We start from the raw sequence: 11,606 nt of genomic DNA on the forward strand, positions 1-11,606 counted from the left end.
TTTTAGTCAAGAAGAAGATGATGATAAAATATATTTTCCCTCGACTATATTTAAGTTCCCTGTTAAAGGGCCGACCTGCAATTTAATTAATGTAGTTTATTCCCATAAATTTCCAACTTTGAAAATTCCTGGAATTTTGCAACCCTAGTCTTGAGCACAGCTCGGTCACTTCAGGATGTGGTGTCATTTCTGTCTGACGTTGACGTCGAGTGACGAGTTGAGAACTTGTGATGTTGAGCTCAAACACAGTTCTTCTGTTCCTCACCTGTTTCTCAGCAAGCTTTATTTTGAAAGTCTAACCGGAGCAGCATCACAGTCTGAAGTGACCGAGCTGCTGTTTGGTTCCTCTTCCAGTGAAGAACAATATTCCAGAGTATTTCCATTCCTTTGTTTGATAGAAGAACATCATCCAGTGATTTTTTTTTGGGCTTCTTCTGAATCACAAAACTTCTTTTTCTGGAGCCCACAAGAGCAGGAAATAGACCAGGATGCAATGTGGCACAGAGCAGCTGCTCCGTCTGGTGTCGGTGGACATTATTACTGTCACCACTTCTCCACCCGCCTACACCTCCATCAAACAGCTGGATGCAGCTAAAACAGGCGGGATGAGTCACACGTGAAGTGTGTCAGCTTCCAGCGAGGTTGACTCACGTTCAGTTCATGTTTAATAATTATGCTGGAGGTGTGTGTGTGTGTGTGTGTGTGTGTGTGTGTGTGTGTGTGTGTTTAATATCTTCCTTTTGTTCGACACACGTTGTTTCTAACATGAAGACATTAAAAGGTCGGTTCAGTTAAAGCGACATCGTCCTCAGCGTCAGTAATGAGGCTCAGATTGACCTGCTGACCTCTCGCTGACTTACTGTGACAACATTGGTGGGATGTTACGGACGTCACGGCACTAGACGATCAAACGCCCTCCGCAACGCCGGTGTTAACGACCAATTAGCCGGCAGCATTAGGCGAGGAGAGAGAGGAGGTCTTTACTCATTAGGATGAACGGACAGATATCAGCAGAAAGCAGGCACACACACACACACACACACACACACACACACACACACACACACACACACACACACAGAAGAAGTGTGACGCTCAGCCTTTCTCATCAGAAAATCAGCTGCTGCTGATTCGTTACAGCCGGTCCAAGCTAGTGTGTGTGTGTGTGTAATAAAGCTGAAACTTGTAATGGAGGCTGTCAAATCAGCACTTAGAGACGCCGGTGTAGTCTGGAGGCATTAAAGGAGTCTGGTCACTTCACTGCTCTGCAGTCAGTTTGTGTGTTCTTATTCACACAGCATCAGATGACTGTAAGGTAAACAGAGGTGGAGATGGTCCACAGGGACTTATCACCGATCCTGCAGCTCCGACTGTAAACATGGTGTTTGGCTTTAAACCGTCTGCTCACACAGATTACATGGAAACGATCAGCTCACTGCGTTTCCAGAAACATCACAGCACTTCCTGTCACTCGTCCACAGATGAGAGAAAGCTCACATCACATGTACATGTCCTTCATCCGTCTGTGACCTCCTGTTGATCCACACTGACCTGTGATCAGGTGACCCACACTGACCTGTGATCAGGTGATCCACACTGACCTGTGATCAGGTGATCCACACTGACCTGTGATCAGGTGATCCACACTGACCTGTGATCAGGTGAACGGTGTCTCTGTCATTCGTACGTCTGTTCTCACACTATGTAACTTTGGGCTCCGGGTCGGGAGAAGTACGTAACGCTTTACGGCACTAAGTCACACAGCAGCAACTATTTCAGTGATTCTGGTGAAACTGGATCATATTTTATGGAGGAAATGTTTTCTGGTTTTCCCTCTGATGTCCTCCGGCTGCTCCGCCTCAACTCTCTGTGATTTACAGAGTTTATGATGGACAGTGAAGTAAACTGCTGACAGCTGTAGCTGCTGTTAGCTCATGTTAGCTCAGTCTGTTAGCTGCTGTTAGCTCATGTTAGCTCAGTCTGTTAGCTGCTGTTAGCTCATGTTAGCTGCTGTTAGCTCATGTTAGCTCAGTCTGTTAGCTGCTGTTAGCGCAGTTTTGGTTAGCTGCCTGTAGACTCAGTTACTCAGTCTGTTAGCTGCTGTGGCTCATGTTAGCTCAGTCCGAGTTAGCTGCTGTTTAGCTCATGTTAGCTCGCAGCTGATGTTTAGCTCAGTTTTTTGTTAGCTGCTGTTAGCTCAGGTTAGCTCAGGTCGTTTAGCTGCTGTTAGCTCATTTTTGTTGTAGCTGCTGTTAGCTCATGTTAAGCTTAGCCCTGTTGCTCATGTTAGCTCAGTGCTGTTACTTGCTGTTAGCTAGCTATGTTAGCTCATGTTAGCTCGTGCTGTTAGCTGCTGTTAGCTCATGTTAGCTCAGTCTGTTAGCTGCATCTTAGGCACAGTTTGTTAGCGGCCTGTATGTGAGCTCAGGGGGAAATGTTGTAACACAGGGAATTTGAACCACCGGGAAAAGAAAGAGGAGGATTATTATTACAGACCCGCAGTCAGCAGCTTCTATGGGACTGATGGCAGAGGAGAGAGAGTGAGAGGACGCTGCGGAGGAGCTAAGGAGGAGGGTGAGCGAGCAAGAAGCCGCCGGACAAGAGAAAATTGGGACGGACTTTTAGTGGTTGGTGAGAGTTGGGAAATAAAAGGCTGAAAGACCTGGAGATGATGGCTGCTGGGACCTGATGATGATTGGATGGCTGCTGGGTCTCGTCTCCTGGTTGAATGATGCATGTTCACATTTATTCTGTGATTCCAATCAACTTTTTCGAGCGTTAAAATTTCTGGTGTGCTGACAGCACAGCCACACTGCTGCATTGTTTTTCTCCATCAGATGATCTCCCGTCGGCTCGTGTGTTCTAATTAGATGTGAATGGAGTAGATGAAGGGTAGCAGATGCTTCTGTTTGCTCCTCAGCCTCAAGTGATCGCTTTTTTGTTTTGCTGCTCGGCTCTCTCGACCTCAGCTGGTTTTCCTCCTCCATTCTGTTGACGTAGTCGCCGTGTTCGATGCCAGTCGTTCCTCTCCTCTGTCTGTTTTTTTTGGGGGGTTTTGCCAAGCAGCTTACTCTAATCTTTCCCGCCTCGGTCTTATTTTAGAAGATGCTGAGGCCCGTGTGTGTCATGGCAGCAGGCACAATTGGCTTGAGTTATTCGGCCTTGTTTCTCAAACAATGAAGTCTAACCAACCATCCAAATATATATATTATTTATATTTACAAACAAGAAAAAGCAGAGGGGCTTTGGTGGAGGAGCATGTTTAAAACATGACATTCACCCCTGCTTCAGCTGGCGTTTTGAAGACACCCCATTTTGTTTGACATTTTCAAGTGCTGCAGTTTACTTCTGTTCTTTTTCTTTTTCCGCTTCTGTCGTGAACTTTGTGTAGCGTGCATGTATCTTTCGAGGTTTTGCATATGAATGTATCCTCTGTTCACACGAACAAGACACATTTACATTTCCCTTGTTCATTGTTACACATGGAACCTTTTAAAGAAACCATTTCCATATAAATACATTTCTTTATCCCAGACTGATGCACTTTATAGACAGTTTTAAAGCTGTCCATCGGTGGCACTAAAACTGTTTATGATAGTGTTTGGTTTGAAGGAAGGTGAGACCATCCTCACCAGAAAAATGACAAAATGTTGCTGTTCCAAAACAACTCTTCGTCGTTACCGTGTGAATCGACTCTTCCTCACTGGAGCATAATAAGTTACACGTCTGAATTTCAGATTTAAATGTTCTTTAATGAATATTCTTAGGTCACCTGTAGTTTCTGAGGCGCTGTTTATGTGTTTGTTAATCTTTTTATAATAATCATTTATCTGACCTGCTGCAGGCAACATCAGCTTCTGAGCACTGGCTTTTTAAGTCTAACCATAGGGTCTCTTAAAGTGTGATTTGTGCCTAAATCTAAACAACTTCAACAGTAGTATTGATAGATCTAACTCTCACACAATATTTTTTTAACAAACACAGTAATGCATTTTGGTGGACTTGTGGTTGGTAGGTGGTAGGTGGTGTTGTTCTGGTGTTGGATTTGGTGGTGCTGGTGGTTGGTAGGTGGTGGGTGGTGGTAGGTGGTAGCTGGGTGGTTGGTGTGGTTGGTTGGTAGGTGGTATGGTGGTTGGTAGGTGGTGGGTTGGTTGGTGGTAGTTGGTAGGTGGTGGTTGGTAGGTGGTGGTTGGTTGGTGGTTGGTAGGTGGTGGTAGCTGGTGGTGGGTGGTTGGTGTGGGTGTAGGTGGTGTGGTGGTTGGTGGTGGTGTTGGTTGGTAGGTGTAGGCTGGTGGTTGGTAGGTGGTGGTTGGTTGGTGGTTGGTAGGGAGGTGGTGGTTGGTTGGTGGTGGTTGGTTAGGTGGTGGTTTGGTAGGTGGTGGTTGGTGTTGGTGGTTGGTAGGTGGTGGTTGGTGTAGTTGGTGGTTTGGGGTTTGGTTGGTGGTGGGTTGGTAGGTGGTAGCTGGGGTTGGTAGGTGTTAGTTTGGTAGGTGGTGGTTGGTGGTTGGTGTGTTGGTTGTTGGTGGGTGTGGTGGTTGGTGGTGGTGGTGGTAGCTGGTGGTGTGGTGGTTGTATGGTGGTTTGGTGGTGGTGGTTGGTGGGTTGGTAGGGGTGGGGTTGGTAGGTGGTGTGTGGTTGGGTAGGTGTGGTTGGTGGTTTGGTGGTGGTGGTTGGTGGTTGGTAGGTGGTGGTGGTTGTGGATAGCCTGGTGGTTGGTAGGTGGTGGTTGGTGGTTGGTAGTGGTGGTTTGGTAGGTGGTTGTAGGTGTAGCTGGTGGTTGGTAGGTGGTGGTTTGGTGGTTGGTAGGTGGTGGTTGGTAGGTGGTGTGGTGGTTGGTGGTGGTTGGTAGGGTGGTTGGTGGTTGGAGGTGGTGGTGTAGGTGGTAGCTGGTGGTTGGTAGGTGGTAGCTGGTGGTTGGTAGTGGTGGTTGGTGGTTGGTAGGTGGTGGTTGGTAGCTGGTGGTTGTAGGTGTAGCTGGTGGTGGTAGGTGGTGTTTGGTAGGTGGTGCTGGTTGGTGTAGGGGTGGTTGTAGCTGGTTGGTAGTGGAGCTGTCTGAGAGTCTCCCTGTGCTGCAGGTGTCGTCTCTCATATGTGTTAACATCATTAACTCAGTCCACGTCTCCACTTCACATGTCCCTCTGTGGTGTCTACCTTTGTCATATGCTAATGCGGCACATGATTATGCGAAACATGCTTTTATGTGTCCGCCCTTGTACAGCCTCCTACGGCTATCTACCATCTGTGTGTGTGTGTTGTGATGAGCAGCCTGACATTTACAGTGCTACTTCAGAGATCAGCACTTAACATAGGCGTCACCCTCGCCTGGCACCCAGATGTCAAACTTGGCATTTACACCGAGCTTCACCCAAGCGGCTAATGGAGAGTCTCATTAGAGAAACCGCAGGTGGAGAGCCTGGGCTGCTAGCATAGCAGCTAACAGTCAGAGGACTCATTTATGAAGTGCAGTTCAGACAAACGAAATGATTAAATGTTGTTTTCTTCACAGCAATTAAAATATGTTTATCATTATTATCTGTTAAATAAAATGATAAACTCATCCTCATATTAACTTAAACCATAAAATGCAGCTTGAATAGTTTCATGTGAAACTTAAAGAAAGTTCACCAGTTTCAAAAAAGAGTTTAAAGTGATAACAGATTATGATTTGTTGTGGATTTTATATTTTTTGCTCCACAACTGGACTCTGACTGTGCTGTTACCAACAATTAATAAATCATTTATATAAAACATATAAATAAATTAAACATTTCCTGCGTGCTAGTTGTTAGTTACTTCGTGAAGTCCTTCTTGGAAACATCAGTCGTGTTTCTCGTCTCGACGTTCTGATCAAGTTAATTACATTTGATCAAATATCACCATTGTTTTTGGAGGAGGTCACTAATCATACACACTGGGACCTCTAAAATAAGGATAAATAAACTTACAGGAGGACATGAAACATGAATTTTTTATGTGTTTTCCTCTAATATTATGTTTTACTCAATAACTGAGTTCCACACATGAAGGACGGACAGGAAACCGTCCTCTGGCTAATCTAAGAATGGGCGGCATAGATTGACGACCAGGCGCGCCGCCACGTTCGAGACAAGCGGCAGCCTCCGGTTCTGGGAAATGAAGCCAATGCTGAAGTGCTAAAAGGTGAGTTCTCTTCGACCCGCCTCAGGTCCGCAGATGAGGAGTGCATCTTTGCTGATATCTGATAGATTATACTTGATTTATCCCACAAACGGGGAAATTCACTCAGGCGAAGCAGCAGTACATCCAACATGGTGGAGCAGATCCGGCTCTAAATCAGCGCTTGGTGGCTGACGTCACTCAGAAAGTCATCGGTTCTAGATCAGGCCCAACGACACAGCATGTAGCTACGGAGGGTTGGGAGTGTGTGTGTGTGTGTGTGTGTGGTGTGTGTGGTGTGTGTTGTGTGTGTGTGATTAAATCCTTTTTTTCCGGTTGAAGTGCAGCTCATTGTGTTGTCTGAGCTCTTCAGAGGTGACGCCGGCCCTCTCATGCCTGACCGGACTCATTTCTCTCCTCAACGACTGGCTGTTGTGTTAATGGTGTCAATACTGTGTCATTCTATCCCTGTGTGTGTGTGTGTGTGTGTGTGTGTGTGTTGATAACAGTATGTTTGGTTCACACCTGATACTGAGTGATCAGCTCCGCTCACAGGAGCAGCTGTTCTTTGCAGCTTGTAAAGAGATTTTTAAACTGAACTTTGTCGCCTGTAAATCAGAATCTGTCAGCATGCGGCCTGCAGTGTGCCGTAATTAGATTTTTCAGCACTTCACGGTGTTGATTTTAATATAATAAGGTTGAAAGTTTCATGTCAGTGACGCATTAGTTCTTAATTTGATGGATCTCACAGTAACTTTTTTGCTCTTACCCTAACCTGACTTCCACCTGTGCTCCATCATTAAACTACGCGACGGAGCGCCGCCTGTCCAAAAGCCTCCATGAGACACGAATCTTCCCACTTGTGCAAATATGTTTGTGTCTAAAATCTGATCCAGTTTGAATAAGTTCTGGTTCGTTCAGTGATCAGTGAGCCAGTCGAGCATCAAACAGGAAGTGGATCTTCAGCTTCTCGTCTTTTTCTGGACGTCCTCTGAGCGACGGGCGGTGATGGAGCAGATACAGATGAGTGAAAGGATGCTGATGCAATCCGCCGCTGAAGACAGCATCTGCCCCTTTTTTCCCATGATTCACCGCTGACCTTAATCTGCTCGCCGTCACGTCAGCCGCCCGTCCTTCGGCATGATGGTAATGTATTCTGTCTGATGCGGCCGCACCTGAGGAGGCTGCTGGCGCCGCCAACACTCATCACCAACTCGGGGCGGAAAGAAACTGGGCATGCCGCCTGGTCTTTACCCAGCAGCACCACAGCGGCGGCAGCAGCCGCAGCATGGGCGGAGGAGACACTCCCTGCGATGGCTGAAATTCAGACGTCCTGACCTGTGCTGTCCTTCCATCTTTCCTCCCTTTCCTGTCGCAGGTCTTCCTGTCGTCCTCTGGATGGATTCGTCTGGATGTTCTGTCTCGTCTGTCAAATCACACGAGGCGGGCGGCCGCTTGATTGCGCCGCCGCCTCCGTCTGAACTGTTATTGGATACGTAGTGGGCCGGGCTCCCTCACAGGACGTCACAAAACACAGATGGCAGTTTGATTACCGAGTGGATGTTCCAATTTATCACCCTCGCTCCGCTCGGCTCTGATCGTGTTTCAATTAAAGAGGGATTTGGAACTCGAGTCAATCCTCATAATTCATTAAGAGAAGCCATCACGCATGGAGGCGCTGACTGGAGGACGGCGCTGGTGTGAGTAAAAGCTCAGTCCGTCATCGGACTGGAGGGAAAACTGGCATCAACAAGGTGTGAACATGACACCTGTCCACCAGGGGCTAAACGCTGTGAAGAGTGCGCCCCCACTTTAACTGACATCCTGTAATCAGTGGAAAGAGTCTGGCTCTGTGAAGCCAGATTCAGTTAGCTGCAGTTATTAGTGATTTAAGATGCTGCATTATCAACATGACTGTGGACTTTGTTTGACTGAGTGATGCAGTGTTTTTTTGAAGGGTGGCTGCAGAATTGACTCACTGTGAGCGAGGCCTGAGTCACTGTTCATACGGCAATGTTGTCAGATAGGTCACATCAATCTCCACCCAGCTGTCTGACTTCACACTCGGCTTCGTGTCATCGCTGCTTACTGTCCGAAAAAACGGCGGCGAACGGAAGAAAGAAACACACCTGAGCTCGCCCAACACTCGCCGACAGACTACTGATGGGAGCTCGGCGTGATCGGTTGCTGTAGAGAGCGAATCTCTTTATCTAATGCAGGTCTTTCACCAAGACTGGCCACACTTCTCAGCCATGACTCAATAAAAAAACGTCTGTGCTGTAGCTTTTAAAACTTGTCTCAGGGCTGGAGAGAGCAGGAACAGATACCACAAGTAACCGCCACGGTTCGACCTGAATGCAGGACGATTATTCTTGTGCTCCAGCACGGTACGCTCATTAATTATTGTTGTAATCAGCCAGTCGGTAATAATCCAGAGGTGAGTCCGTGCGTCACTGCAGTGACGATGTTTTATCAGACGTCATGGTCAAGACGGTGATGAGGCTGAAGGTGAAGCAGCTTCAACCTTCGGAAGACGTCAACGACACAAACAGCTCACTGAGTTTTCCGCTCCAACAAGCAGACAGACAACAGTACAGACTCATTATTTAGGCGTCTGGGCTGCAGGGATAAAACTTCACCGGTGCGAGCCGCTCTGCACTGAGGGCAGCAGGGTGAGCCGGTGATGAGGGGGTGTGTGACGTCCTGTGATATAAGGTCACATGTGTGCACGGCCTTATTGTTCAGCTCCGTGAGGTGTGATGACGCGGGGCAGCGATTTAGTTCTGCATGTGAGTTGGTCAGATTAGTAACAGATAAGACGCAGGTGGAGAAGATGAGCGGTGGAGCAGACTCCTTTAAGCTTGACTGATAGTCTTTGCTTGGAGGTATTCGTTGTTGAGGTAGGTGGTGGTGTGTGACAGATGGTGCAGCTGTTGGTGTAGAGTGTGAACAGCAAAGGGCTCAACACACGACCCTGCTGCACTCCGGTGTTGGTGGTGAGTGTAGGTGATGTGGTTGCCTGCAGTCTGTCATCAGATGGAGCAGGCGGGGGTGAGAATCACAGCTGTACTGATGTTCAGTTCCTCGGTTGTCCTCCTAACAACAGGATCAGGTGTCAAACGTTCCCCCGCAGGCGGACACACGCTGCCTCATGTCTGGGTTGGATGCAGGTGCAGCTCCATCCCCTCTCCATCCATCCACAATCTAAAGGTCTAATTACCGTCGTCTTCATCCTCACATCAGTGAGAACCGATGAGCACACACAGCGTAGCATGGCAGAGGCTAATTAAACACATGTACAAGGTAAACAGACATCGCCCCCCCGCCCTTCACACATGAGCACCGGCGTTTATTAACTCCATTATGACCATATGGTTTTTAATGTGTGGTGATAAAGAGGAGGGAAGTGGAGCGTAACCTCCCTCCACCTTTAGACTCCAACAGCGTACAAAGAGCGAAAGCCCAGGTGAGCTCATGTACGACCCGCCTCGAGTTCACTGGATCCACCAGCACCAACCGGTTCTGTTCCCGGTTTACCCGTGATCTCTCTCGGCTCATCCTCTTGCTGAGTTTAACAGAAACGTTTCCGCTGAGTCCACGTCATTAAAAAGATATTAATGAGATAAGCAGGCAGAATGCAGACATTAAAACACTTTAATATGAGATTAATTAACAGGAGGCAAATTATTGCTGAAGAATATGTTAATGAGCTGGACTCGGACAAATTAAACTGTAAAATAAGACATTAGTTTGGTGGAATCTACAGACAAAGGTAAACACGAAATGTGGAATTGGGTGTTTTCTTCCACAGTTTGAAAAAAGCAAAAATTCATCAACAAATTTTTCTTTTTTTATCAGAATGCAGATGACAGGATACAGAAAACAGACTTATGTCAAAGCAAAAAGGCATATTTAAAGAGTAATTAAGTACACGCTGCATCATGAGTACAGTGATCTTAACACAAGTACTCCAATGAGACAATGAGAGATGGACGGTGCTTAATGAATGTCATTGCTGAGCTAGGATCAGTGTCTGTGGCATCACCGTCCATTGAAAGGTAACGGGTGCCTGACTCATTAGTGAAGAGGACTCGATGTTGAGAGGATGTAACAGCATGTGACAGTTTAATGTTCAGTCTGGGTCAGAACGGGTTTCAGCTCCGACCGGTCTCAGTCAGAGGTCGAGTTTAATTTGGGTCTAGAGGTGTAAATGAGTTGATTAAACTTTTGTTCACCTTCTCCTCTCTGCCTCTCTCACATCACACACACACACACACACACACACACACACAACACACACACACACACAACACACACAACACACACACACACACACCCTTCATTATCTGGTACCTCTGTCCACCACAAGATTTTAGTTTTGGGCCTGCAGACTGCTGCAAACATCTTCACCTGAGGTTTACCGTGGATCCATAACTCCATCACGTCCTCAGAGGTGGGTTTATAATCCAGTCTGAATTGGGTCTGGACCCGCGGCTTGGTAGCGATCATGTTAGCATCAACATGATTTAAAATCCTGTGTTGGTTGGATTCGCCTGTTCTATCACAATTTCGGACGGGCAGCATTTTGTGTCGGTTCTGGTATTAATTTAGAGGAAATTGAGGATCATTGTTGGTTTGCAGGACGCCTGTAGTGTCATGTAAATGTTAGCAATGAGCGCTGAAGGATGATGTTTGATCAGTAATGAAGCTTCCTCTGACTCCATAATCCAGACCTGCAACTACGAGCACGATTCAAGCATCGACGTCTGCCCACAGGAGGTTTCTGTTTGTTTGTTCTGTTTGGCTTGTTAAAAGTTATTAGCGAGGAAAAAGAACTGATGAGTTCTCCAAGGATTTCCGAAACACAGCAGAGTTTTGTGATGTATCTCTCGTGAACTTTGCTGACTTTTCTTCGGCAATGAGAAACTGGTTTCATGATGAGCGACGCAGTTTTAAATTCTGAATTTCCTGTAATTTAAACAAGACGATCAGGGAAATGTAACAAACCGACCGATAATAGTTAAAGTGTTGGAGGTCATCCGGACGAAGGATCGGAGAAACAGTTGTAGGTTTGTTTGACTGTAAATACAAATCAGTGATATTGAAAGTCTTCAGACTTTATAAGAACTTTTTTAGTTCGAGCGTGCCTTGAAGATCTTTGAGAACTTCTCTCTGACTGGCTTCCTCTTCAGTTTGGGGAAAGTGAGAGAGAGGTCGAGAAGCGCGCGTGACAGTCTGGAGATTAAAGGGACCTCTTTTCATTTTTTATTTTGCTGTCAGCCACTGTCGCCATGACAGACCTTTGAGTGGAGAATAGCGGCTTTGATGGGAAATGAAACTTCATTTCCTGTCATGCTTTGGGCCTCTCCGACCCGTCACATCTCCCGGAACAGGGACACGGAGAACGAGTCAGACTCTCGGTCCGGCCAGTCAATGAAGGGTCAAGGAAGAGTGAAACTGATCGAAAGACT

The 11,606-nt window shown here is 46.8% G+C and overlaps 1 protein-coding gene across 9 annotated transcripts in view; it reads left to right on the plus strand.

Moving 5' to 3' along the window:
* The window catches only part of LOC104932420 (serine/threonine-protein kinase BRSK2), a 94,027-nt gene that overhangs the window by 49,835 nt on the left and 32,586 nt on the right, over positions 1-11,606 (plus strand). The window lies entirely within an intron of this gene.

Source organism: Larimichthys crocea, chromosome VIII, assembly GCF_000972845.2.
Source record: "Larimichthys crocea isolate SSNF chromosome VIII, L_crocea_2.0, whole genome shotgun sequence".
Taxonomy (NCBI): domain Eukaryota; kingdom Metazoa; phylum Chordata; class Actinopteri; family Sciaenidae; genus Larimichthys; species Larimichthys crocea.